Source organism: Delphinapterus leucas, chromosome 19, assembly GCF_059928025.1.
Source record: "Delphinapterus leucas isolate spDelLeu-1000000601 "Yukka" chromosome 19, BTC_Dleu_Yukka2, whole genome shotgun sequence".
Classification (NCBI taxonomy): Eukaryota; Metazoa; Chordata; class Mammalia; order Artiodactyla; family Monodontidae; genus Delphinapterus; species Delphinapterus leucas.
In genome coordinates, this window is record NC_143147.1 from 28,860,374 (window position 1) to 28,881,638 (window position 21,265).

Genomic DNA, 21,265 nt, shown 5'->3' on the forward strand with positions numbered 1-21,265 from the left:
GGGGCCGCCACCTGTGTGCCGGTGGGTGTGTCCCTCCACAGCTCCCTCCGGCAAAAGCCCCGCCCCCCGCCGTGTCGCCGCCGCGGCCGGGTGCGGGAGCGGGATCGAGGGCAGGGGCCGCTTCCCCGGGCCTGCCGGCCGCCAGGGGCGGGCTCCTGAGCTCGGCGGGTGGTGTGCGGGCAAGGGTGGCCTCGCCGGGGCTGAGGGGCCGTGGCGACACGATGGTGGCTCCCAGTGGCTTCGGGCCAGCTGCTGTCGGGCAGGAGGGCCGGCCCGGGCTGCGGCTGGGCGGCGCCTAGCGCCGCGTGGGCGGGCAGGGGCGATGCCCAAGGGACCGCGGGCCCCGGGCCCTGAAGCCTCCGGGGCCACGTCCCTGTGAGCGACGGGCCGGATCTTGGGCGGGGCGCCAAGCGCCGAAGGGTTCGCTGGGTCACGCCCGCCCTCGGCTGGGAGGGGGTGGCCAAACCCTCCGCCTCCGCCACCGCCCGGTACCCGAGACCTCCGTTCCCCCTGCCTGGGCGGGCGACGGGGTCCTGCCGGGGCGGGCTGACCGCCAGGCTGGCGGTGAGGCGCAAGCGCCAGCGAAAGTGGGCCTCAAGAGGCAGCCCGCCGTCCCCGCCCCCGTCTACGGCCATACCACCCTGAACGCGCCCGATCTCGTCTGATCTCGGAAGCTAAGCAGGGTCGGGCCTGGTTAGTACTTGGATGGGAGACCGCCTGGGAATACCGGGTGCTGTAGGCTTTTTGCCTCCCGCTCCGCCTTCTCCTTTAACTCGCCCGCGGGCGGTGGCCGCCGGCTCCGCCCGCGCCGGGGCCCCGCTGCAGGCCCCGCCTCCTCAGGCCCCTCCCACCACGGCACGCGCGCCGGAGGGGGCGCTCCCCGCCGGCCCGGCCCGCCAGGCGGCCAGAAGGCGGCCCTGGAAGGCAGCCGCACCCCAGACGCCCCCGGGGTGCCTGGCCCGGACCCAGGCTCCGCCGCGGGCCCGGTTGCCGTCCCTTCGGCCAGCGAGCCCCTCGACCTGCACCTGGCCGCCCCCACCGGCGCCCAGCCCCGGGGCCGCCACCTGTGTGCCGGTGGGTGTGTCCCTCCACAGCTCCCTCAGGCAAAAGCCCCGCCCCCCGCCGTGTCGCCGCCGCGGCCGGGTGCGGGAGCGGGATCGACGGCAGGGGCCGCTTCCCCGGGCCTGCCGGCCCCCAGGGGCGGGCTCCTGAGCTCGGCGGGTGGTGTGCGGGCAAGGGTGGCCTCGCCGGGGCTGAGGGGCCGTGGCGACACGATGGTGGCTCACAGTGGCTTCGGGCAAGCTGCTGTCGGGCAGGAGGGTCGGCCCGGGCTGCGGCTGGGCGGCGCCTAGCGCCGCGTGGGCGGGCAGGGGCGATGCCCAAGGCACCGCGGGCCCCGGGCCCTGAAGCCTCCGGGGCCACACCACCCTGGACGCGCCCGATCTCGTCTGATCTCGGAAGCTAAGCAGGGTCGGGCCTGGTTAGTACTTGGATGCGAGACCGCCTGGGAATACCGGGTGCTGTAGGCTTTTTGCCTCCCGCTCCGCCTTCTCCTTTAACTCGCCCGCGGGCGGTGGCCGCCGGCTCCGCCCGCGCCGGGGCCCCGCTGCAGGCCCCTCCTCCTCAGGCCCCTCCCACCACGGCGCGCGCGCCGGAGGGGGCGCTCCCCGCCGGCCCGGCCCGCCAGGCGGCCAGAAGGCGGCCCTGGAAGGCAGCCGCACCCCAGACGCCCCCGGGGTGCCTGGCCCGGACCCAGGCTCCACCGCGGGCCCGGTTGCCGTCCCTTCGGCCAGCGAGCCCCTCGACCTGCACCTGGCCGCCCCCACCGGCGCCCCGCCCCGGGGCCGCCACCTGTGTGCCGGTGGGTGTGTCCCTCCACAGCTCCCTCCGGCAAAAGCCCCGCCCCCCGCCGTGTCGCCGCCGCGGCCGGGTGCGGGAGCGGGATCGAGGGCAGGGGCCGCTTCCCCGGGCCTGCCGGCCGCCAGGGGCGGGCTCCTGAGCTCGGCGGGTGGTGTGCGGGCAAGGGTGGCCTCGCCGGGGCTGAGGGGCCGTGGCGACACGATGGTGGCTCCCAGTGGCTTCGGGCCAGCTGCTGTCGGGCAGGAGGGCCGGCCCGGGCTGCGGCTGGGCGGCGCCTAGCGCCGCGTGGGCGGGCAGGGGCGATGCCCAAGGGACCGCGGGCCCCGGGCACTGAAGCCTCCGGGGCCACGTCCCTGTGAGCGACGGGCGGGATCTTGGCGGGGCGCCAAGCGCCGAAGGGTTCGCTGGGTCACGCCCGCCCTCGGCTGGGAGGGGGTGGCCAAACCCTCCGCCTCCGCCACCGCCCGGTACCCGAGACCTCCGTTCCCCCTGCCTGGGCGGGCGACGGGGTCCTGCCAGGGCGGGCTGACCGCCAGGCTGGCGGTGAGGCGCAAGCGCCAGCGAAAGTGGGCCTCAAGAGGCAGCCCGCCGTCCCCGCCCCCGTCTACGGCCATACCACCCTGGACGCGCCCGATCTCGTCTGATCTCGGAAGCTAAGCAGGGTCGGGCCTGGTTAGTACTTGGATGGGAGACCGCCTGGGAATACCGGGTGCTGTAGGCTTTTTGCCTCCCGCTCCGCCTTCTCCTTTAACTCGCCCGCGGGCGGTGGCCGCCGGCTCCGCCCGCGCCGGGGCCCCGCTGCAGGCCCCGCCTCCTCAGGCCCCTCCCACCACGGCGCGCGCGCCGGAGGGGGCGCTCCCCGCCGACCCGGCCCGCCAGGCGACCAGAAGGCGGCCCTGGAAGGCAGCCGCACCCCAGACGCCCCCGGGGTGCCTGGCCCGGACCCAGGCTCCGCCGCGGGCCCGGTTGCCGTCCCTTCGGCCAGCGAGCCCCTCGACCTGCACCTGGCCGCCCCCACCGGCGCCCAGCCCCGGGGCCGCCACCTGTGTGCCGGTGGGTGTGTCCCTCCACAGCTCCCTCAGGCAAAAGCCCCGCCCCCCGCCGTGTCGCCGCCGCGGCCGGGTGCGGGAGCGGGATCGACGGCAGGGGCCGCTTCCCCGGGCCTGCCGGCCCCCAGGGGCGGGCTCCTGAGCTCGGCGGGTGGTGTGCGGGCAAGGGTGGCCTCGCCGGGGCTGAGGGGCCGTGGCGACACGATGGTGGCTCACAGTGGCTTCGGGCAAGCTGCTGTCGGGCAGGAGGGTCGGCCCGGGCTGCGGCTGGGCGGCGCCTAGCGCCGCGTGGGCGGGCAGGGGCGATGCCCAAGGCACCGCGGGCCCCGGGCCCTGAAGCCTCCGGGGCCACGTCCCTGTGAGCGACGGGCCGGATCTTGGACGGGGCGCCAAGCGCCGAAGGGTTCGCTGGGTCACGCCCGCCCTCGGCTGGGAGGGGGTGGCCAAACCCTCCGCCTCCGCCACCGCCCGGTACCCGAGACATCCGTTCCCCCTGCCTGGGCGGGCGACGGGGTCCTGCCGGGGCGGGCTGACCGCCAGGCTGGCGGTGAGGCGCAAGCGCCAGCGAAAGTGGGCCTCAAGAGGCAGCCCGCCGTCTCCGCCCCCGTCTACGGCCATACCACCCTGGACGCGCCCGATCTCGTCTGATCTCGGAAGCTAAGCAGGGTCGGGCCTGGTTAGTACTTGGATGGGAGACCGCCTGGGAATACCGGGTGCTGTAGGCTTTTTGCCTCCGGCTCCGCCTTCTCCTTTAACTCGCCCGCGGGCGGTGGCCGCCGGCTCCGCCCGCGCCGGGGCCCCGCTGCAGGCCCCTCCTCCTCAGGCCCCTCCCACCACGGCGCGCGCGCCGGAGGGGGCGCTCCCCGCCGGCCCGGCCAGAAGGCGGCCCTGGAAGGCAGCCGCACCCCAGAGGCCCCGGGGTGCCTGGCCCGGACCCAGGCTCCGCCGCGGGCCCGGTTGCCGTCCCTTCGGCCAGTGAGCCCCTCGACCTGCACCTGGCCGCCCCCACCGGCGCCCCGCCCCGGGGCCGCCACCTGTGTGCCGGTGGGTGTGTCCCTCCACAGCTCCCTCCGGCAAAAGCCCCGCCCCCCGCCGTGTCACCGCCGCGGCCGGGTGCGGGAGCGGGATCGAGGGCAGGGGCCGCTTCCCCTGGCCTGCCGGCCGCCAGGGGCGGGCTACTGAGCCCGGCGGGTGGTGTGCGGGCAAGGGTGGCCTCGCCGGGGCTGAGGGGCCGTGGCGACACGATGGTGGCTCCCAGTGGCTTCGGGCCAGCTGCTGTCGGGCAGGAGGGCCGGCCCGGGCTGCGGCTGGGCGGCTCCTAGCGCCGCGTCGGCGGGCAGGGGCGATGCCCAAGGGACCGCGGGCCCCGGGCCCTGAAGCCTCCGCGGCCACGTCCCTGTGAGCGACGGGCCGGATCTTGGGCGGGGCGCCAAGCGCCGAAGGGTTCGCTGGGTCACGCCCGCCCTCGGCTGGGAGGGGGTGGCCAAACCCTCCGCCTCCGCCACCGCCCGGTACCCGAGACCTCCGTTCCCCCTGCCTGGGCGGGCGACGGGTTCCTGCCGGGGCGGGCTGACCGCCAGGCTGGCGGTGAGGCGCAAGCGCCAGCGAAAGTGGGCCTCAGGAGGCAGCCCGCCGTCCCCGCCCCCGTCTACGGCCATACCACTCTGAACGCGCCCGATCTCGTCTGATCTCGGAAGCTAAGCAGGGTCGGGCCTGGTTAGTACTTGGATGGGAGACCGCATGGGAATACCGGGTGCTGTAGGGTTTTTGCCTCCCGCTCCGCCTTCTCCTTTAACTCGCCCGCGGGCGGTGGCCGCCGGCTCCGCCCGCGCCGGGGCCCCGCTGCAGGCCCCGCCTCCTCAGGCCCCTCCCACCACGGCGCGCGCGCCGGAGGGGGCGCTCCCCGACCGCCCGGCCCGCCGGGCGGCCAGAAGGCGTCCCTGGAAGGCAGCCGCACCCCAGACGACCCCGGGGTGCCTGGCCCGGACCCAGGCTCCGCCGCGGGCCCGGTTGCCGTCCCTTCGGCCAGCGAGCCCCTCGACCTTCACCTGGCCGCCCCCACCGGCGCCCCGCCCCGGGGCCGCCACCTGTGTGCCGGTGGGTGTGTCCCTCACAGCTCCCTCCGGCAAAAGCCCCGCCCCCCGCCGTGTCGCCGCCGCGGCCGGGTGCGGGAGCGGGATCGAGGGCAGGGGCCGCTTCCCCGGGCCTGCCGGCCGCCAGGGGCGGGCTCCTGAGCTCGGCGGGTGGTGTGCGGGCAAGGGTGGCCTCGCCGGGGCTGAGGGGCCGTGGCGACACGATGGTGGCTCCCAGTGGCTTCGGGCCAGCTGCTGTCGGGCAGGAGGTCCGGCCCGGGCTGCGGCTGGGCGGCGCCTAGCGCCGCGTGGGCGGGCAGGGGCGATGCCCAAGGGACCGCGGGCCCCGGGCCCTGAAGCCTCCGGGGCCACGTCCCTGTGAGCGACGGGCCGGATCTTGGGCGGGGCGCCAAGCGCGGAAGGGTTCGCTGGGTCACGCCTGCCCTCGGCTGGGAGGGGGTGGCCAAACCCTCCGCCTCCGCCACCGCCCGGTACCCGAGACCTCCGTTCCCCCTGCCTGGGCGGGCGACGGGGTCCTGCCGGGGCGGGCTGACCGCCAGGCTGGCGGTGAGGCGCAAGCGCCAGCGAAAGTGGGCCTCAAGAGGCAGCCCGCCGTCCCCGCCCCCGTCTACGGCCATACCACCCTGAACGCGCCCGATCTCGTCTGATCTCGGAAGCTAAGCAGGGTCGGGCCTGGTTAGTACTTGGATGGGAGACCGCCTGGGAATACCGGGTGCTGTAGGCTTTTTGCCTCCCGCTCCGCCTTCTCCTTTAACTCGCCCGCGGGCGGTGGCCGCCGGCTCCGCCCGCGCCGGGGTCCCGCTGCAGGCCCCGCCTCCTCAGGCCCCTCCCACCACGGCGCGCGCGCCGGAGGGGGCGCTCCCCGCCGGCCCGGCCCGCCAGGCGGCCAGAAGGCGGCCCTGGAAGGCAGCCGCACCCCAGACGCCCCCGGGGTGCCTGGCCCGGACCCAGGCTCCGCCGCGGGCCCGGTTGCCGTCCCTTCGGCCAGCGAGCCCCTCGACCTGCACCTGGCCGCCCCCACCGGCGCCCCGCCCCGGGGCCGCCACCTGTGTGCCGGTGGGTGTGTCCCTCCACAGCTCCCTCCGGCAAAAGCCCCGCCCCCCGCCGTGTCGCCGCCGCGGCCGGGTGCGGGAGCGGGATCGAGGGCAGGGCCGCTTCCCCGGGCCTGCCGGCCGCCAGGGGCGGGCTCCTGAGCCCGGCGGGTGGTGTGCGGGCAAGGGTGGCCTCGCCGGGGCTGAGGGGCCGTGGCGACACGATGGTGGCTCCCAGTGGCTTCGGGCCAGCTGCTGTCGGGCAGGAGGGCCGGCCCGGGCTGCGGCTGGGCGGCGCCTAGCGCCGCGTGGGCGGGCAGGGGCGATGCCCAAGGGACCGCGGGCCCCGGGCCCTGAAGCCTCCGGGGCCACGTCCCTGTGAGCGACGGGCCGGATCTTGGGCGGGGCGCCAAGCGCCGAAGGGTTCGCTGGGTCACGCCCGCCCTCGGCTGGGAGGGGGTGGCCAAACCCTCCGCTTCCGCCACCGCCCGGTACCCGAGACCTCCGTTCCCCCTGCCTGGGCGGGCGACGGGGTCCTGCCGGGCGGGCTGACCGCCAGGCTGGCGGTGAGGCGCAAGCGCCAGCGAAAGTGGGCCTCAAGAGGCAGCCCGCCGTCCACGTCCCGTCTACGGCCATACCACCCTGAACGCGCCCGATCTCGTCTGATCTCGGAAGCTAAGCAGGGTCGGGCCTGGTTAGTACTTGGATGGGAGACCGCCTGGGAATACCGGGTGCTGTAGGCTTTTTGCCTCCCGCTCCGCCTTCTCCTTTAACTCGCCCGCGGGCGGTGGCCGCCGGCTCCGCCCGCGCCGGGGCCCTGCTGCAGGCCCCTCTTCCTCAGGCCCCTCCCACCACGGCGCGCGCGCCGGAGGGGGCGCTCCCCGCCGGCCCGGCCCGCCAGGCGACCAGAAGGCGGCCCTGGAAGGCAGCCGCACTCCAGACGCCCCCGGGGTGCCTGGCCCGGACCCAGGCTCCGCCGCGGGCCCGGTTGCCGTCCCTTCGGCCAGCGAGCCCCTCGACCTGCACCTGGCCGCCCCCACCGGCGCCCCGCCCCGGGGCCGCCACCTGTGTGCCGGTGGGTGTGTCCCTCCACAGCTCCCTCCGGCAAAAGCCCCGCCCCCCGCCGTGTCGCCGCCGCGGCCGGGTGCGGGAGCGGGATCGAGGGCCGGGGCCGCTTCCCCGGGCCTGCCGGCCGCCAGGGGCGGGCTCCTGAGCTCGGCGGGTGGTGTGCGGGCAAGGGTGGCCTCGCCGGGACTGAGGGGCCGTGGCGACACGATGGTGGCTCCCAGTGGCTTCGGGCCAGCTGCTGTCGGCAGGAGGGCCGGCCCGGGCTGCGGCTGGGCGGCGCCTATCGCCGCGTGGGCGGGCAGGGGCGATGCCCAAGGGACCGCGGGCCCCGGGCCCTGAAGCCTCCGGGGCCACGTCCCTGTGAGCGACGGGCCGGATCTTGGGCGGGGCGCCAAGCGCAGAAGGGTTCGCTGGGTCACGCCCTCCCTCGGCTGGGAGGGGGTGGCCAAACCCTCCGCCTCCGCCACCGCCCGGTACCCGAGACCTCCGTTCCCCCTGCCTGGGCGGGCGACGGGGTCCTGCCGGGGCGGGCTGACCGCCAGGCTGGCGGTGAGGCGCAAGCGCCAGCGAAAGTGGGCCTCAAGAGGCAGCCCGCCGTCCCCGCCCCCGTCTACGGCCATACCACCCTGGACGCGCCCGATCTCGTCTGATCTCGGAAGCTAAGCAGGGTCGGGCCTGGTTAGTACTTGGATGGGAGACCGCCTGGGAATACCGGGTGCTGTAGGCTTTTTGCCTCCCGCTCCGCCTTCTCCTTTAACTCGCCCGCGGGCGGTGGCCGCCGGCTCCGCCCGCGCCGGGGCCCCGCTGCAGGCCCCTCCTCCTCAGGCCCCTCCCACCACGGCGCGCGCGCCGGAGGGGGCGCTCCCCGCCGGCCCGGCCAGAAGGCGGCCCTGGAAGGCAGCCGCACCCCAGAGGCCCCGGAGTGCCTGGCCCGGACCCAGGCTCCGCCGCGGGCCCGGTTGCCGTCCCTTCGGCCAGCGAGCCCCTCGACCTGCACCTGGCCGCCCCCACCGGCGCCCCGCCCCGGGGCCGCCACCTGTGTGCCGGTGGGTGTGTCCCTCCACAGCTCCCTCCGGCAAAAGCCCCGCCCCCCGCCGTGTCGCCGCCGCGGCCGGGTGCGGGAGCGGGATCGAGGGCAGGGGCCGCTTCCCCGGGCCTGCCGGCCGCCAGGGGCGGGCTCCTGAGCTCGTCGGGTGGTGTGCGGGCAAGGGTGGCCTCGCCGGGGTTGAGGGGCCGTGGCGACACGAATGTGGCTCCCAGTGGTTTCGGGCCAGCTGCTGTCGGGCAGGAGGGCCGGCCCGGGCTGCGGCTGGGCGGCGCCTAGCGCCGCGTGGGCGGGCAGGGGCGATGCCCAAGGGACCGCGGGCCCCGGGCCCTGAAGCCTCCGGGGCCACGTCCCTGTGAGCGACGGGCCGGATCTTGGGCGGGGCGCCAAGCGCCGAAAGGTTCGCTGGGTCACGCCCGCCCTCGGCTGGGAGGGGGTGGCCAAACCCTCCGCCTCCGCCACCGCCCGGTATCCGAGACCTCCGTTCCCCCTGCCTGGGCGGGCGACGGGGTCCTGCCGGGGCGGGCTGACCGCCAGGCTGGCGGTGAGGCGCAAGCGCCAGCGAAAGTGGGCCTCAAGAGGCAGCCCGCCGTCCCCGTCCCGTCTACGGCCATACCACCCTGAACGCGCCCGATCTCGTCTGATCTCGGAAGCTAAGCAGGGTCGGGCCTGGTTAGTACTTGGATGGGAGACCGCCTGGGAATACCGGGTGCTGTAGGCTTTTTGCCTCCCGCTCCGCCTTCTCCTTGAACTCGCCCGCGGGCGGTGGCCGCCGGCTCCGCCCGCGCCGGGGCTCCGCTGCAGGCCCCGCCTCCTCAGGCCCCTCGCACCACGGCGCGCGCGCCAGAGGGGGCGCTCCCCGCCGGCCCGGCCCGCCAGGCGGCCAGAAGGCGGCCCTGGAAGGCAGCCGCACCCCAGACGCCCCCGGGGTGCCTGGCCCGGACCCAGGCTCCGCCGCGGGCCCGGTTGCCGTCCCTTCGGCCAGCGAGCCCCTCGACCTGCACCTGGCCGCCCCCACCGGCGCCCCGCCCCGGGGCCGCCACCTGTGTGCCCATGGGTGTGTCCCTCCACAGCTCCCTCCGGCAAAAGCCCCGCCCCCCGCCGTGTCGCCGCCGCGGCCGGGTGCGGGAGCGGGATCGAGGGCCGGGGCCGCTTCCCTGGGCCTGCCGGCCGCCAGGGGCGGGCTACTGAGCCCGGCGGGTGGTGTGCGGGCAAGGGTGGCCTCGCCGGGGCTGAGGGGCCGTGGCGACACGATGGTGGCTCCCAGTGGCTTCGGGCCAGCTGCTGTCGGGCAGGAGGGCCGGCCCGGGCTGCGGCTGGGCGGCGCCTAGCGCCGCGTGGGCGGGCAGGGGCGATGCCCAAGGGACCGCGGGCCCCGGGCCCTGAAGCCTCCGGGGCCACGTCCCTGTGAGCGACGGGCCGGATCTTGGGCGGGGCGCCAAGCGCCGAAGGGTTCGCTGGGTCACGCCCGCCCTCAGCTGGGAGGGGGTGGCCAAATCCTCCGCCTCCGCCACCGCCCGGTACCCGAGACCTCCGTTCCCCCTGCCTGGGCGGGCGACGGGGTCCTGCCGGGGCGGGCTGACCGCCAGGCTGGCGGTGAGGCGCAAGCGCCAGCGAAAGTGGGCCTCAAGAGGCAGCCCGCCGTCCCCGTCCCGTCTACGGCCATACCACCCTGAACGCGCCCGATCTCGTCTGATCTCGGAAGCTAAGCAGGGTCGGGCCTGGTTAGTACTTGGATGGGAGACCGCCTGTGAATACCGGGTGCTGTAGGCTTTTTGCCTCCCGCTCCGCCTTCTCCTTTAACTCGCCCGCGGGCGGTGGCCGCCGGCTCCGCCCGCGCCGTGGCCCCGCTGCAGGCCCCGCCTCCTCAGGCCCCTCCCAACACGGCGCGCGCGCCGGAGGGGGCGCTCCCCGCCGGCCCGGCCCGCCAGGCGGCCAGAAGGCGGCCCTGGAAGGCAGCCGCACCCCAGACGCCCCCGGGGTGCCTGGCCCGGACCCAGGCTCCGCCGCGGGCCCGGTTGCCGTCCCTTCGGCCAGCGAGCCCCTCGACCTGCACCTGGCCGCCCCCACCGGCGCCCCGCCCCGGGGCCGCCACCTGTGTGCCGGTGGGTGTGTCCCTCCACAGCTCCCTCCGGCAAAAGCCCCGCCCCCCGCCGTGTCGCAGCCGCGGCCGGGTGCGGGAGCGGGATCGAGGGCAGGGGCCGCTTCCCCGGGCCTGCCGGCCGCCAGGGGCGGGCTCCTGAGCTCGGCGGGTGGTGTGCGGGCAAGGGTGGCCTCGCCGGGGCTGAGGGGCCGTGGCGACACGATGGTGGCTCCCAGTGGTTTCGGGCCAGCTGCTGTCGGGCAGGAGGGCCGGCCCGGGCTGCGGCTGGGCGGCGCCTAGCGCCGCGTGGGCGGGCAGGGGCGATGCCCAAGGGACCGCGGGCCCCGGGCCCTGAAGCCTCCGGGGCCACGTCCCTGTGAGCGACGGGCCGGATCTTGGGCGGGGCGCCAAGCGCCGAAAGGTTCGCTGGGTCACGCCCGCCCTCGGCTGGGAGGGGGTGGCCAAACCCTCCGCCTCCGCCACCGCCCGGGACCCGAGACCTCCGTTCCCCCTGCCTGGGCGGGCGACGGGGTCCTGCCGGGGCGGGCTGACCGCCAGGCTGGCGGTGAGGCGCAAGCGCCAGCGAAAGTGGGCCTCAAGAGGCAGCCCGCCGTCCCCGTCCCGTCTACGGCCATACCACCCTGAACGCGCCCGATCTCGTCTGATCTCGGAAGCTAAGCAGGGTCGGGCCTGGTTAGTACTTGGATGGGAGACCGCCTGGGAATACCGGGTGCTGTAGGCTTTTTGCCTCCCGCTCCGCCTTCTCCTTGAACTCGCCCGCGGGCGGTGGCCGCCGGCTCCGCCCGCGCCGGGGCTCCGCTGCAGGCCCCGCCTCCTCAGGCCCCTCGCACCACGGCGCGCGCGCCAGAGGGGGCGCTCCCCGCCGGCCCGGCCCGCCAGGCGGCCAGAAGGCGGCCCTGGAAGGCAGCCGCACCCCAGACGCCCCCGGGGTGCCTGGCCCGGACCCAGGCTCCGCCGCGGGCCCGGTTGCCGTCCCTTCGGCCAGCGAGCCCCTCGACCTGCACCTGGCCGCCCCCACCGGCGCCCCGCCCCGGGGCCGCCACCTGTGTGCCGGTGGGTGTGTCCCTCCACAGCTCCCTCCGGCAAAAGCCCCGCCCCCCGCCGTGTCGCCGCCGCGGCCGGGTGCGGGAGCGGGATCGAGGGCCGGGGCCGCTTCCCTGGGCCTGCCGGCCGCCAGGGGCGGGCTACTGAGCCCGGCGGGTGGTGTGCGGGCAAGGGTGGCCTCGCCGGGGCTGAGGGGCCGTGGCGACACGATGGTGGCTCCCAGTGGCTTCGGGCCAGCTGCTGTCGGGCAGGAGGGCCGGCCCGGGCTGCGGCTGGGCGGCGCCTAGCGCCGCGTGGGCGGGCAGGGGCGATGCCCAAGGGACCGCGGGCCCCGGGCCCTGAAGCCTCCGGGGCCACGTCCCTGTGAGCGACGGGCCGGATCTTGGGCGGGGCGCCAAGCGCCGAAGGGTTCGCTGGGTCACGCCCGCCCTCGGCTGGGAGGGGGTGGCCAAACCCTCCGCCTCCGCCACCGCCCGGTACCCGAGACCTCCGTTCCCCCTGCCTGGGCGGGCGACGGGGTCCTGCCGGGGCGGGCTGACCGCCAGGCTGGCGGTGAGGCGCAAGCGCCAGCGAAAGTGGGCCTCAAGAGGCAGCCCGCCGTCCCCGTCCCGTCTACGGCCATACCACCCTGAACGCGCCCGATCTTGTCTGATCTCGGAAGCTAAGCAGGGTCGGGCCTGGTTAGTACTTGGATGGGAGACCGCCTGGGAATACCGGGTGTTGTAGGCATTTTGCCTCCCGCTCCGCCTTCTCCTTTAACTCGCCCGCGGGCGGTGGCCGCCGGCTCCGCCCGCGCCGGGCCCCCGCTGCAGGCCCCGCCTCCTCAGGCCCCTCCCACCACGGCGCGCGCGCCGGAGGGTGCGCTCCCCGCCGGCCCGGCCCGCCTGGCGGCCAGAAGGCGGCCCTGGAAGGCAGCCGCACCCCAGACGCCCCCGGGGTGCCTGGCCCGGACCCAGGCTCCGCCGCGGGCCCGGTTGCCGTCCCTTCGGCCAGCGAGCCCGTCGACCTGCACCTGGCCGCCCCCACCGGCGCCCCGCCACGGGGCCGCCACCTGTGTGCCGGTGGGTGTGTCCCTCCACAGCTCCCTCCGGCAAAAGCCCCGCCCCCCGCCGTGTCGCCGCCGCTGCCGGGTGCGGGAGCGGGATCGAGGGCAGGGGCCGCTTCCCCGGGCCTGCCGGCCGCCAGGGGCGGGCTCCTGATCTCGGCGGGTGGTGTGCGGGCAAGGGTGGCCTCGCCGGGGCTGAGGGGTCGTGGCGACACGATGGTGGCTCCTAGTGGCTTCGGGCCAGCTGCTGTCGGGCAGGAGGGCCGGCCCGGGCTGCGGCTGGGCGGCGCCTAGCGCCGCGTGGGCGGGCAGGTGCGATGCCCAAGGGACCGCGGGCTCCGGGCCCTGAAGCCTCCGGGGCCACGTCCATGTGAGCGACGGGCCGGATCTTGGGCGGGGCGCCAAGCGCGGAAGGGTTCGCTGGGTCACGCCCGCCCTCGGCTGGGAGGGGGTGGCCAAACCCTCCGCCTCCGCCACCGCCCGGTACCCGAGACCTCCGTTCCCCCTGCCTGGGCGGGCGACGTGGTCCTGCCGGGGCGGGCTGACCGCCAGGCTGGCGGTGAGGCGCAAGCGCCAGCGAAAGTGGGCCTCAAGAGGCAGCCCGCCGTCCCCGCCCCCGTCTACGGCCATACCACCCTGAACGCGCCCGATCTCGTCTGATCTCGGAAGCTAAGCAGGGTCGGGCCTGGTTAGTACTTGGATGGGAGACCGCCTGGGAATACCGGGTGCTGTAGGCTTTTTGCCTCCCGCTCCGCCTTCTCCTTTACTCGCCCGCGGGCGGTGGCCGCCGGCTCCGCCCGCGCCGGGGCCCCGCTGCAGGCCCCTCCTCCTCAGGCCCCTCCCACCACGGCGCACGCGCCGGAGGGGGCGCTCCCCGCCGGCCCGGCCCGCCAGGCGGCCAGAAGGCGGCCCTGGAAGGCAGCCGCACCCCAGACGCCCCCAGGGTGCCTGGCCCGGACCCAGGCTCCGCCGCGGGCCCGGTTGCCGTCCCTTCGGCCAGCGAGCCCCTCGACCTGCACCTGGCCGCCCCCTCCGGCGCCCCGCCCCGGGGCCGCCACCTGTGTGCCGGTGGGTGTGTCCCTCCACAGCTCCCTCCGGCAAAAGCCCCGCCCCCCGCCGTGTCGCCGCCGCGGCCGGGTGCGGGAGCGGGATCGAGGGCAGGGGCCTCTTCCCCGGGCCTGCCGGCCGCCAGGGGCGGGCTCCTGAGCTCGGCGGGTGGTGTGCGGGCAAGGGTGGCCTCGCCGGGGCTGAGGGGCCGTGGCGACACGATGGTGGCTCCCAGTGGTTTCGGGCCAGCTGCTGTCGGGCAGGAGGGCCGCCCCGGGCTGCGGCTGGGCGGCGCCTAGCGCCGCGTGGGCGGGCAGGGGCGATGCCCAAGGGACCGCGGGCCCCGGGCCCTGAAGCCTCCGGGGCCACGTCCCTGTGAGCGACGGGCCGGATCTTGGGCGGGGCGCCAAGCGCCGAAGGGTTCGCTGGGTCACGCCCGCCCTCGGCTGGGAGGGGGTGGCCAAACCCTCCGCCTCCGCCACCGCCCGGTACCCGAGACCTCCGTTCCCCCTGCCTGGGCGGGCGACGGGGTCCTGCCGGGGCGGGCTGACCGCCAGGCTGGCGGTGAGGCGCAAGCGCCAGCGAAAGTGGGCCTCAAGAGGCAGCCCGCCGTCCCCGTCCCGTCTACGGCCATACCACCCTGAACGCGCCCGATCTCGTCTGATCTCGGAAGCTAAGCAGGGTCGGGCCTGGTTAGTACTTGGATGGGAGACCGCCTGGGAATACCGGGTGCTGTAGGCTTTTTGCCTCCCGCTCCGCCTTCTCCTTTAACTCGCCCTCGGGCGGTGGCCGCCGGCTCCGCCCGCGCCGGGGCCCCGCTGCAGGCCCCGCCTCCTCAGTCCCCTCCCACCACGGCGCGCGCGCCGGAGGGGGCGCTCCCCGCCGGCCCGGCCCGCCAGGGGGCCAGAAGGCGGCCCTGGAAGGCAGCCGCACCCCAGACGCCCCCGGGGTGCCTGGCCCGGACCCAGGCTCCGCCGCGGGCCCGGTTGCCGTGCCTTCGGCCAGCGAGCCCGTCGACCTGCACCTGGCCGCCCCCACCGGCGCCCCGCCCCGGGGCCGCCACCTGTGTGCCGGTGGGTGTGTCCCTCCACAGCTCCCTCTGGCAAAAGCCCAGCCCCCGCCGTGTCGCCGCCGCGGCCGTGTGCGGGAGCGGGATCGAGGGCAGGGGCCGCTTCCCCGGGCCTGCCGGCCGCCAGGGGCGGGCTCCTGAGCTCGGCGGGTGGTGTGCGGGCAAGGGTGGCCTCGCCGGGGCTGTGGGGCCGTGGCGACACGATGGTGGCTCCCAGTGGCTTCGGGCCAGCTGCTGTCGGGCAGGAGGGCCGGCCCGGGATGCGGCCGGGCGGCGCCTAGCGCCGCGTGGTCGGGCAGGGGCGATGCCCAAGGGACCGCGGACCCCGGGCCCTGAAGCCTCCGGGGCCACGTCCCTGTGAGCGACGGGCCGGATCTTGGGCGGGGCGCCAAGCGCCGAAGGGTTCGCTGGGTCACGCCCGCCCTCGGCTGGGAGGGGGTGGCCAAACCCTCCGCCTCCGCCACCGCCCGGTACCCGAGACCTCCGTTCCCCCTGCCTGGGCGGGCGACGGGGTCCTGCCGGGGCGGGCTGACCGCCAGGCTGGCGGTGAGGCGCAAGCGCCAGCGAAAGTGGGCCTCAAGAGGCAGCCCGCCGTCCCCGTCCCGTCTACGGCCATACCACCCTGAACGCGCCCGATCTCGTCTGATCTCGGAAGCTAAGCAGGGTCGGGCCTGGTTAGTACTTGGATGGGAGACCTCCTGGGAATACCGGGTGCTGTAGGCTTTTTGCCTCCCGCTCCGCCTTCTCCTTGAATTCGCCCGCGGGCGCTGGCCGCCGGCTCCGCCCGCGCCGGGGCTCCGCTGCAGGCCCCGCCTCCTCAGGCCCCTCCCACCACGGCGCGCGCGCCGGAGGGGGCGCTCCCCGCCGGCCCGGCCCGCCAGGCGGCCAGAAGGCGGCCCTGGAAGGCAGCCGCACCCCAGACGCCCCCGGGGTGCCTGGCCCGGACCCAGGCTCCGCCGCGGGCCCGGTTGCCGTCCCTTCGGCCAGCGAGCCCCTCGACCTGCACCTGGCCGCCCCCACCGGCGCCCCGCCCCGGTGCCGCCACCTGTGTGCCGGTGGGTGTGTCCCTCCACAGCTCCCTCCGGCAAAAGCCTCGCCCCCCGCCGTGTCGCCGCCGAGGCCGGGTGCGGGAGCGGGATCGAGGGCAGGGGCTGCTTCCCCGGGCCTGCCGGCCGCCAGGGGCGGGCTCCTGAGCCCGGCAGGTCGTGTGCGGGCAAGGGTGGCCTCGCCGGGGCTGAGGGGCCGTGGCGACACGATGGTGGCTCCCAGTGGCTTCGGGCCAGCTGCTGTCGGGCAGGAGGGCCGGCCCGGGTTGCGGCTGGGCGGCGCCTAGCGCCGCGTGGGCGGGCAGGGGCGATGCCCAAGGGACCGCGGGCCCCGGGCACTGAAGCCTCCGGGGCCACGTCCCTGTGAGCGACGGGCGGGATCTTGGCGGGGCGCCAAGCGCCGAAGGGTTCGCTGGGTCACGCCCGCCCTCGGCTGGGAGGGGGTGGCCAAACCCTCCGCCTCCGCCACCGCCTGGTACCCGAGACCTCCGTTCCCCCTGCCTGGGCGGGCGACGGGGTCCTGCCGGGGCGGGCTGACCGCCAGGCTGGCGGTGAGGCGCAAGCGCCAGCGAAAGTGGGCCTCAAGAGGCAGCCCGCCGTCCCCGCCCCCGTCTACGGCCATACTACCCTGAACGCGCCCGATCTCGTCTGATCTCGGAAGCTAAGCAGGGTCGGGCCTGGTTAGTACTTGGATGGGAGACCGCCTGGGAATACCGGGTGCTGTAGGCTTTTTGCCTCCCGCTCCGCCTTCTCCTTTAACTCGCCCGCGGGCGGTGGCCGCCGGCTCCGCCCGCGCCGGGGCCCCGCTGCAGGCCCCGCCTCCTCAGGCCCCTCCCACCACGGCACGCGCGCCGGAGGGGGCGCTCCCCGCCGGCCCGGCCCGCCAGGCGGCCAGAAGGCGGCCCTGGAATGCAGCCGCACCCCAGACGCCCCCGGGGTGCCTGGCCCGGACCCAGGCTCCGCCGCGGGCCCGGTTGCCGTCCCTTCGGCCAGCGAGCCCGTCGACCTGCACCTGGCCGCCCCCACCGGCGCCCCGCCCCGGGGCCGCCACCTGTGTGCCGGTGGCTGTGTCCCTCCACAGCTCCCTCCGGCAAAAGCCCCGCCCCCCGCCGTGTCGCCGCCGCTGCCGGGTGCGGGAGCGGGATCGAGGGCAGGGGCCGCTTCCCCGGGCCTGCCGGCCGCCAGGGGCGGGCTCCTGAGCTCGGCGGGTGGTGTGCGGGCAAGGGTGGCCTCGCCGGGGCTGAGGGGCCGTGGCGACACGATGGTGGCTCCCAGTGGCTTCGGGCCAGCTGCTGTCGGGCAGGAGGGCCGGCCCGGGTTGCGGCTGGGCGGCGCCTAGCGCCGCGTGGGCGGGCAGGGGCGATGCCCAAGGGACCGCGGGCCCCGGGCACTGAAGCCTCCGGGGCCACGTCCCTGTGAGCGACGGGCGGGATCTTGGCGGGGCGCCAAGCGCCGAAGGGTTCGCTGGGTCACGCCCGCCCTCGGCTGGGAGGGGGTGGCCAAACCCTCCGCCTCCGCCACCGCCCGGTACCCGAGACCTCCGTTCCCCCTGCCTGGGCGGGCGACGGGGTCCTGCCGGGGCGGGCTGACCGCCAGGCTGGCGGTGAGGCGCAAGCGCCAGCGAAAGTGGGCCTCAAGAGGCAGCCCGCCGTCCCCGCCCCCGTCTACGGCCATACCACCCTGAACGCGCCCGATCTCGTCTGATCTCGGAAGCTAAGCAGGGTCGGGCCTGGTTAGTACTTGGATGGGAGACCGCCTGGGAATACCGGGTGCTGTAGGGTTTTTGCCTCCCGCTCCGCCTTCTCCTTTAACTCGCCCGCGGGCGGTGGCCGCCGGCTCCGCCCGCGCCCGGGTCCCGCTGCAGGCCCCGCCTCCTCAGGCCCCTCCCACCACGGCGCGCGCGCCGGAGGGGGCGCTCCCCGCCAGCCCGGCCCGCCAGGCGGCCAGAAGGCGGCCCTGGAAGGCAGCCGCACCCCAGACGCCCCCGGGGTGCCTGGCCCAGACCCAGGCTCCGCCGCGGGCCCGATTGCCGTGCCTTCCGCCAGCGAGCCCCTCGACCTGCACCTGGCCGCCACCACCGGCGACCCGCCCCGGGGCCGCCACCTGTGTGCCGGTGGGTGTGTCCCTCCACAGCTCCCTCCGGCAAAAGCCCCGCCCCCCGCCGTGTCGCCGCCGCGGCCGGGTGCGGGAGCGGGATCGAGGGCAGGGGCCGCTTCCCCTGGCCTGCCGTCCGCCAGGGGCGGGCTACTGAGCCCGGCGGGTGGTGTGCGGGCAAGGGTGGCCTCGCCGGGGCTGAGGGGCCGTGGCGACACGATGGTGGCTCCCAGTGGCTTCGGGCCAGCTGCTGTCGGGCAGGAGGGCCGGCCCGGGCTGCGGCCGGGCGGCGCCTAGCGCCGCGTGGGCGGACAGGGGCGATGCCCAAGGGACCGCGGGCCCCGGGCCCTGAAGCCTCCGGGGCCACGTCCCTGTGAGCGACGGGCCGGATCTTGGGCGGGGCGCCAAGCGCCGAAGGGTTCGCTGGGTCACGCCCGCCCTCGGCTGGGAGGGGGTGGCCAAACCCTCCGCCTCCGCCACCGCCCGGTACCCGAGACCTCCGTTCCCCCTGCCTGGGCGGGCGACGGGGTCCTGCCGGGGCGGGCTGACCGCCAGGCTGGCGGTGAGGCGCAAGCGCCAGCGAAAGTGGGCCTCAAGAGGCAGCCCGCCGTCCCCGTCCCGTCTACGGCCATACCACCCTGAACGCGCCCGATCTCGTCTGATCTCGGAAGCTAAGCAGGGTCGGGCCTGGTTAGTACTTGGATGGGAGACCGCCTGGGAATACCGGGTGCTGTAGGCTTTTTGCCTCCTGCTCCGCCTTCTCCTTTAACTCGCCCGCGGGCGGTGGCCGCCGGCTCCGCCCGCGCCGGGGCCCCGCTGCAGGCCCCGCCTCCTCAGGCCCCTCCCACCACGGCGCGCGCGCCGGAGGGGGCGCTCCCCGCCGGCCCGGCCCGCCAGGCGGCCAGAAGGCGGCCCTGGAAGGCAGCCGCACCCCAGACGCCCCCGGGGTGCCTGGCCCGGACCCAGGCTCCGCCGCGGGCCCGGTTGCCGTCCCTTCGGCCAGCGAGCCCCTCGACCTGCACCTGGCCGCCCCCACCGGCGCCCCGCCCCGGTGCCGCCACCTGTGTGCCGGTGGGTGTGTCCCTCCACAGCTCCCTCCGGCAAAAGCCTCGCCCCCCGCCGTGTCGCCGCCGCGGCCGGGTGCGGGAGCGGGATCGAGGGCAGGGGCTGCTTCCCCGGGCCTGCCGGCCGCCAGGGGCGGGCTCCTGAGCCCGGCAGGTGGTGTGCGGGCAAGGGTGGCCTCGCCGGGGCTGAGGGGCCGTGGCGACACGATGGTGGCTCCCAGTGGCTTCGGGCCAGCTGCTGTCGGGCAGGAGGGCCGGCCCGGGTTGCGGCTGGGCGGCGCCTAGCGCCGCGTGGGCGGGCAGGGGCGATGCCCAAGGGACCGCGGGCCCCGGGCACTGAAGCCTCCGGGGCCACGTCCCTGTGAGCGACGGGCGGGATCTTGGCGGGGCGCCAAGCGCCGAAGGGTTCGCTGGGTCACGCCCGCCCTCGGCTGGGAGGGGGTGGCCAAACCCTCCGCCTCCGCCACCGCCCGGTACCTGAGACCTCCGTTCCCCCTGCCTGGGCGGGCGACGGGGTCCTGCCGGGGCGGGCTGACCGCCAGGCTGGCGGTGAGGCGCATGCGCCAGCGAAAGTGGGCCTCAAGAGGCAGCCCGCCGTCCCCGCCCCCGTCTACGGCCATACTACCCTGAACGCGCCCGATCTCGTCTGATCTCGGAAGCTAAGCAGGGTCGGGCCTGGTTAGTACTTGGATGGGAGACCGCCTGGGAATACCGGGTGCTGTAGGCTTTTTGCCTCCCGCTCCGCCTTCTCCTTTAACTCGCCCGCGGGCGGTGGCCGCCGGCTCCGCCCGCGCCGGGGCCCCGCTGCAGGCCCCGCCTCCTCAGGCCCCTCCCACCACGGCACGCGCGCCGGAGGGGGCGCTCCCCGCCGGCCCGGCCCGCCAGGCGGCCAGAAGGCGGCCCTGGAAGGCAGCCGCACCCCAGACGCCCCCGGGGTGCCTGGCCCGGACCCAGGCTCCGCTGCGGGCCCGGTTGCCGTCCCTTCGGCCAGCGAGCCCGTCGACCTGCACCTGGCCGCCCCCACCGGCGCCCCGCCCCGGGGCCGCCACCTGTGTGCCGGTGGCTGTGTCCCTCCACAGCTCCCTCCGGCAAAAGCCCCGCCCCCCGCCGTGTCGCCGCCGCTGCCGGGTGCGGGAGCGGGATCGAGGGCAGGGGCCGCTTCCCCGGGCCTGCCGGCCGCCAGGGGCGGGCTCCTGAGCTCGGCGGGTGGTGTGCGGGCAAGGGTGGCCTCGCCGGGGCTGAGGGGCCGTGGCGACACGATGGTGGCTCCCAGTGGCTTCGGGCCAGCTGCTGTCGGGCAGGAGGGCCGGCCCGGTTTGCGGCTGGGCGGCGCCTAGCGCCGCGTGGGCGGGCAGGGGCGATGCCCAAGGGACCGCGGGCCCCGGGCACTGAAGCCTCCGGGGCCACGTCCCTGTGAGCGACGGGCGGGATCTTGGCGGGGCGCCAAGCGCCGAAGGGTTCGCTGGGTCACGCCCGCCCTCGGCTGGGAGGGGGTGGCCAAACCCTCCGCCTCCGCCGCCGCCCGGTACCCGAGACCTCCGTTCCCCCTGCCTGGGCGGGCGACGGGGTCCTGCCGGGGCGGGCTGACCGCCAGGCTGGCGGTGAGGCGCAAGCGCCAGCGAAAGTGGTCCTCAAGAGGCAGCCCGCCGTCCCCGCCCCCGTCTACGGCCATACCACCCTGAACGCGCCCGATCTCGTCTGATCTCGGAAGCTAAGCAGGGTCGGGCCTGGTTAGTACTTGGATGGGAGACCGCCTGGGAATACCGGGTGCTGTAGGGTTTTTGCCTCCCGCTCCGCCTTCTCCTTTAACTCGCCCGCGGGCGGTGGCCGCCGGCTCCGCCCGCGCCCGGGTCCCGCTGCAGGCCCCGCCTCCTCAGGCCCCTCCCACCACGGCGCGCGCGCCGGAGGGGGCGCTCCCCGCCAGCCCGGCCCGCCAGGCGGCCAGAAGGCGGCCCTGGAAGGCAGCCGCACCCCAGACGCCCCCGGGGTGCCTGGCCCAGACCCAGGCTCCGCCGCGGGCCCGATTGCCGTGCCTTCCGCCAGCGAGCCCCTCGACCTGCACCTGGCCGCCACCACCGGCGACCCGCCCCGGGGCCGCCACCTGTGTGCCGGTGGGTGTGTCCCTCCACAGCTCCCTCCGGCAAAAGCCCCGCCCCCCGCCGTGTCGCCGCCGCGGCCGGGTGCGGGAGCGGGATCGAGGGCAGGGGCCGCTTCCCCTGGCCTGCCGTCCGCCAGGGGCGGGCTACTGAGCCCGGCGGGTGGTGTGCGGGCAAGGGTGGCCTCGCCGGGGCTGAGGGGCCGTGGCGACACGATGGTGGCTCCCAGTGGCTTCGGGCCAGCTGCTGTCGGGCAGGAGGGCCGGCCCGGGCTGCGGCCGGGCGGCGCCTAGCGCCGCGTGGGCGGACAGGGGCGATGCCCAAGGGACCGCGGGCCCCGGGCCCTGAAGCCTCCGGGGCCACGTCCCTGTGAGCGACGGGCCGGATCTTGGGCGGGGCGCCAAGCGCCGAAGGGTTCGCTGGGTCACGCCCGCCCTCGGCTGGGAGGGGGTGGCCAAACCCTCCGCCTCCGCCACCGCCCGGTACCCGAGACCTCCGTTCCCCCTGCCT

General features: G+C 76.9%; 19 non-coding genes and 1 pseudogene across 19 annotated transcripts; all 20 read left to right on the plus strand.

Annotated features, from left to right (window-relative positions):
- The first annotated feature begins 623 nt into the window (after nt 1–623).
- LOC149745523 (5S ribosomal RNA) lies at nt 624–742 on the plus strand. Its single transcript, XR_016390766.1, has one exon. It is a non-coding gene; the product is annotated as a 5S ribosomal RNA (ribosomal RNA).
- A 668-nt stretch (nt 743–1,410) lies between these two features.
- On the plus strand, nt 1,411–1,529 carry LOC149745524 (5S ribosomal RNA; annotated as a pseudogene).
- Nucleotides 1,530–2,462: 933 nt separating this feature from the next.
- On the plus strand, nt 2,463–2,581 carry LOC149745525 (5S ribosomal RNA). The gene has a single exon (XR_016389927.1). It is a non-coding gene; the product is annotated as a 5S ribosomal RNA (ribosomal RNA).
- Nucleotides 2,582–3,515: 934 nt separating this feature from the next.
- On the plus strand, nt 3,516–3,634 carry LOC149745526 (5S ribosomal RNA). Its single transcript, XR_016389938.1, has one exon. It is a non-coding gene; the product is annotated as a 5S ribosomal RNA (ribosomal RNA).
- Nucleotides 3,635–4,555: 921 nt separating this feature from the next.
- On the plus strand, nt 4,556–4,674 carry LOC149745527 (5S ribosomal RNA). Its single transcript, XR_016390202.1, has one exon. It is a non-coding gene; the product is annotated as a 5S ribosomal RNA (ribosomal RNA).
- A 933-nt stretch (nt 4,675–5,607) lies between these two features.
- On the plus strand, nt 5,608–5,726 carry LOC149745528 (5S ribosomal RNA). Its single transcript, XR_016390767.1, has one exon. It is a non-coding gene; the product is annotated as a 5S ribosomal RNA (ribosomal RNA).
- Nucleotides 5,727–6,657: 931 nt separating this feature from the next.
- Nucleotides 6,658–6,776, plus strand: LOC149745529 (5S ribosomal RNA). Its single transcript, XR_016390768.1, has one exon. It is a non-coding gene; the product is annotated as a 5S ribosomal RNA (ribosomal RNA).
- A 933-nt stretch (nt 6,777–7,709) lies between these two features.
- On the plus strand, nt 7,710–7,828 carry LOC149745530 (5S ribosomal RNA). The gene has a single exon (XR_016389949.1). It is a non-coding gene; the product is annotated as a 5S ribosomal RNA (ribosomal RNA).
- A 920-nt stretch (nt 7,829–8,748) lies between these two features.
- LOC149745531 (5S ribosomal RNA) lies at nt 8,749–8,867 on the plus strand. Its single transcript, XR_016390769.1, has one exon. It is a non-coding gene; the product is annotated as a 5S ribosomal RNA (ribosomal RNA).
- A 933-nt stretch (nt 8,868–9,800) lies between these two features.
- Nucleotides 9,801–9,919, plus strand: LOC149745532 (5S ribosomal RNA). The gene has a single exon (XR_016389698.1). It is a non-coding gene; the product is annotated as a 5S ribosomal RNA (ribosomal RNA).
- Nucleotides 9,920–10,852: 933 nt separating this feature from the next.
- Nucleotides 10,853–10,971, plus strand: LOC149745533 (5S ribosomal RNA). The gene has a single exon (XR_016390770.1). It is a non-coding gene; the product is annotated as a 5S ribosomal RNA (ribosomal RNA).
- A 933-nt stretch (nt 10,972–11,904) lies between these two features.
- LOC149745534 (5S ribosomal RNA) lies at nt 11,905–12,023 on the plus strand. The gene has a single exon (XR_016390259.1). It is a non-coding gene; the product is annotated as a 5S ribosomal RNA (ribosomal RNA).
- Nucleotides 12,024–12,957: 934 nt separating this feature from the next.
- Nucleotides 12,958–13,076, plus strand: LOC149745535 (5S ribosomal RNA). Its single transcript, XR_016390772.1, has one exon. It is a non-coding gene; the product is annotated as a 5S ribosomal RNA (ribosomal RNA).
- A 932-nt stretch (nt 13,077–14,008) lies between these two features.
- Nucleotides 14,009–14,127, plus strand: LOC149745536 (5S ribosomal RNA). Its single transcript, XR_016390773.1, has one exon. It is a non-coding gene; the product is annotated as a 5S ribosomal RNA (ribosomal RNA).
- A 932-nt stretch (nt 14,128–15,059) lies between these two features.
- LOC149745537 (5S ribosomal RNA) lies at nt 15,060–15,178 on the plus strand. Its single transcript, XR_016389163.1, has one exon. It is a non-coding gene; the product is annotated as a 5S ribosomal RNA (ribosomal RNA).
- A 933-nt stretch (nt 15,179–16,111) lies between these two features.
- LOC149745538 (5S ribosomal RNA) lies at nt 16,112–16,230 on the plus strand. Its single transcript, XR_016389818.1, has one exon. It is a non-coding gene; the product is annotated as a 5S ribosomal RNA (ribosomal RNA).
- Nucleotides 16,231–17,163: 933 nt separating this feature from the next.
- On the plus strand, nt 17,164–17,282 carry LOC149745539 (5S ribosomal RNA). The gene has a single exon (XR_016390028.1). It is a non-coding gene; the product is annotated as a 5S ribosomal RNA (ribosomal RNA).
- Nucleotides 17,283–18,215: 933 nt separating this feature from the next.
- On the plus strand, nt 18,216–18,334 carry LOC149745540 (5S ribosomal RNA). Its single transcript, XR_016390774.1, has one exon. It is a non-coding gene; the product is annotated as a 5S ribosomal RNA (ribosomal RNA).
- Nucleotides 18,335–19,267: 933 nt separating this feature from the next.
- LOC149745541 (5S ribosomal RNA) lies at nt 19,268–19,386 on the plus strand. The gene has a single exon (XR_016389819.1). It is a non-coding gene; the product is annotated as a 5S ribosomal RNA (ribosomal RNA).
- Nucleotides 19,387–20,319: 933 nt separating this feature from the next.
- On the plus strand, nt 20,320–20,438 carry LOC149745542 (5S ribosomal RNA). The gene has a single exon (XR_016390029.1). It is a non-coding gene; the product is annotated as a 5S ribosomal RNA (ribosomal RNA).
- Nucleotides 20,439–21,265: the final 827 nt, after the last annotated feature.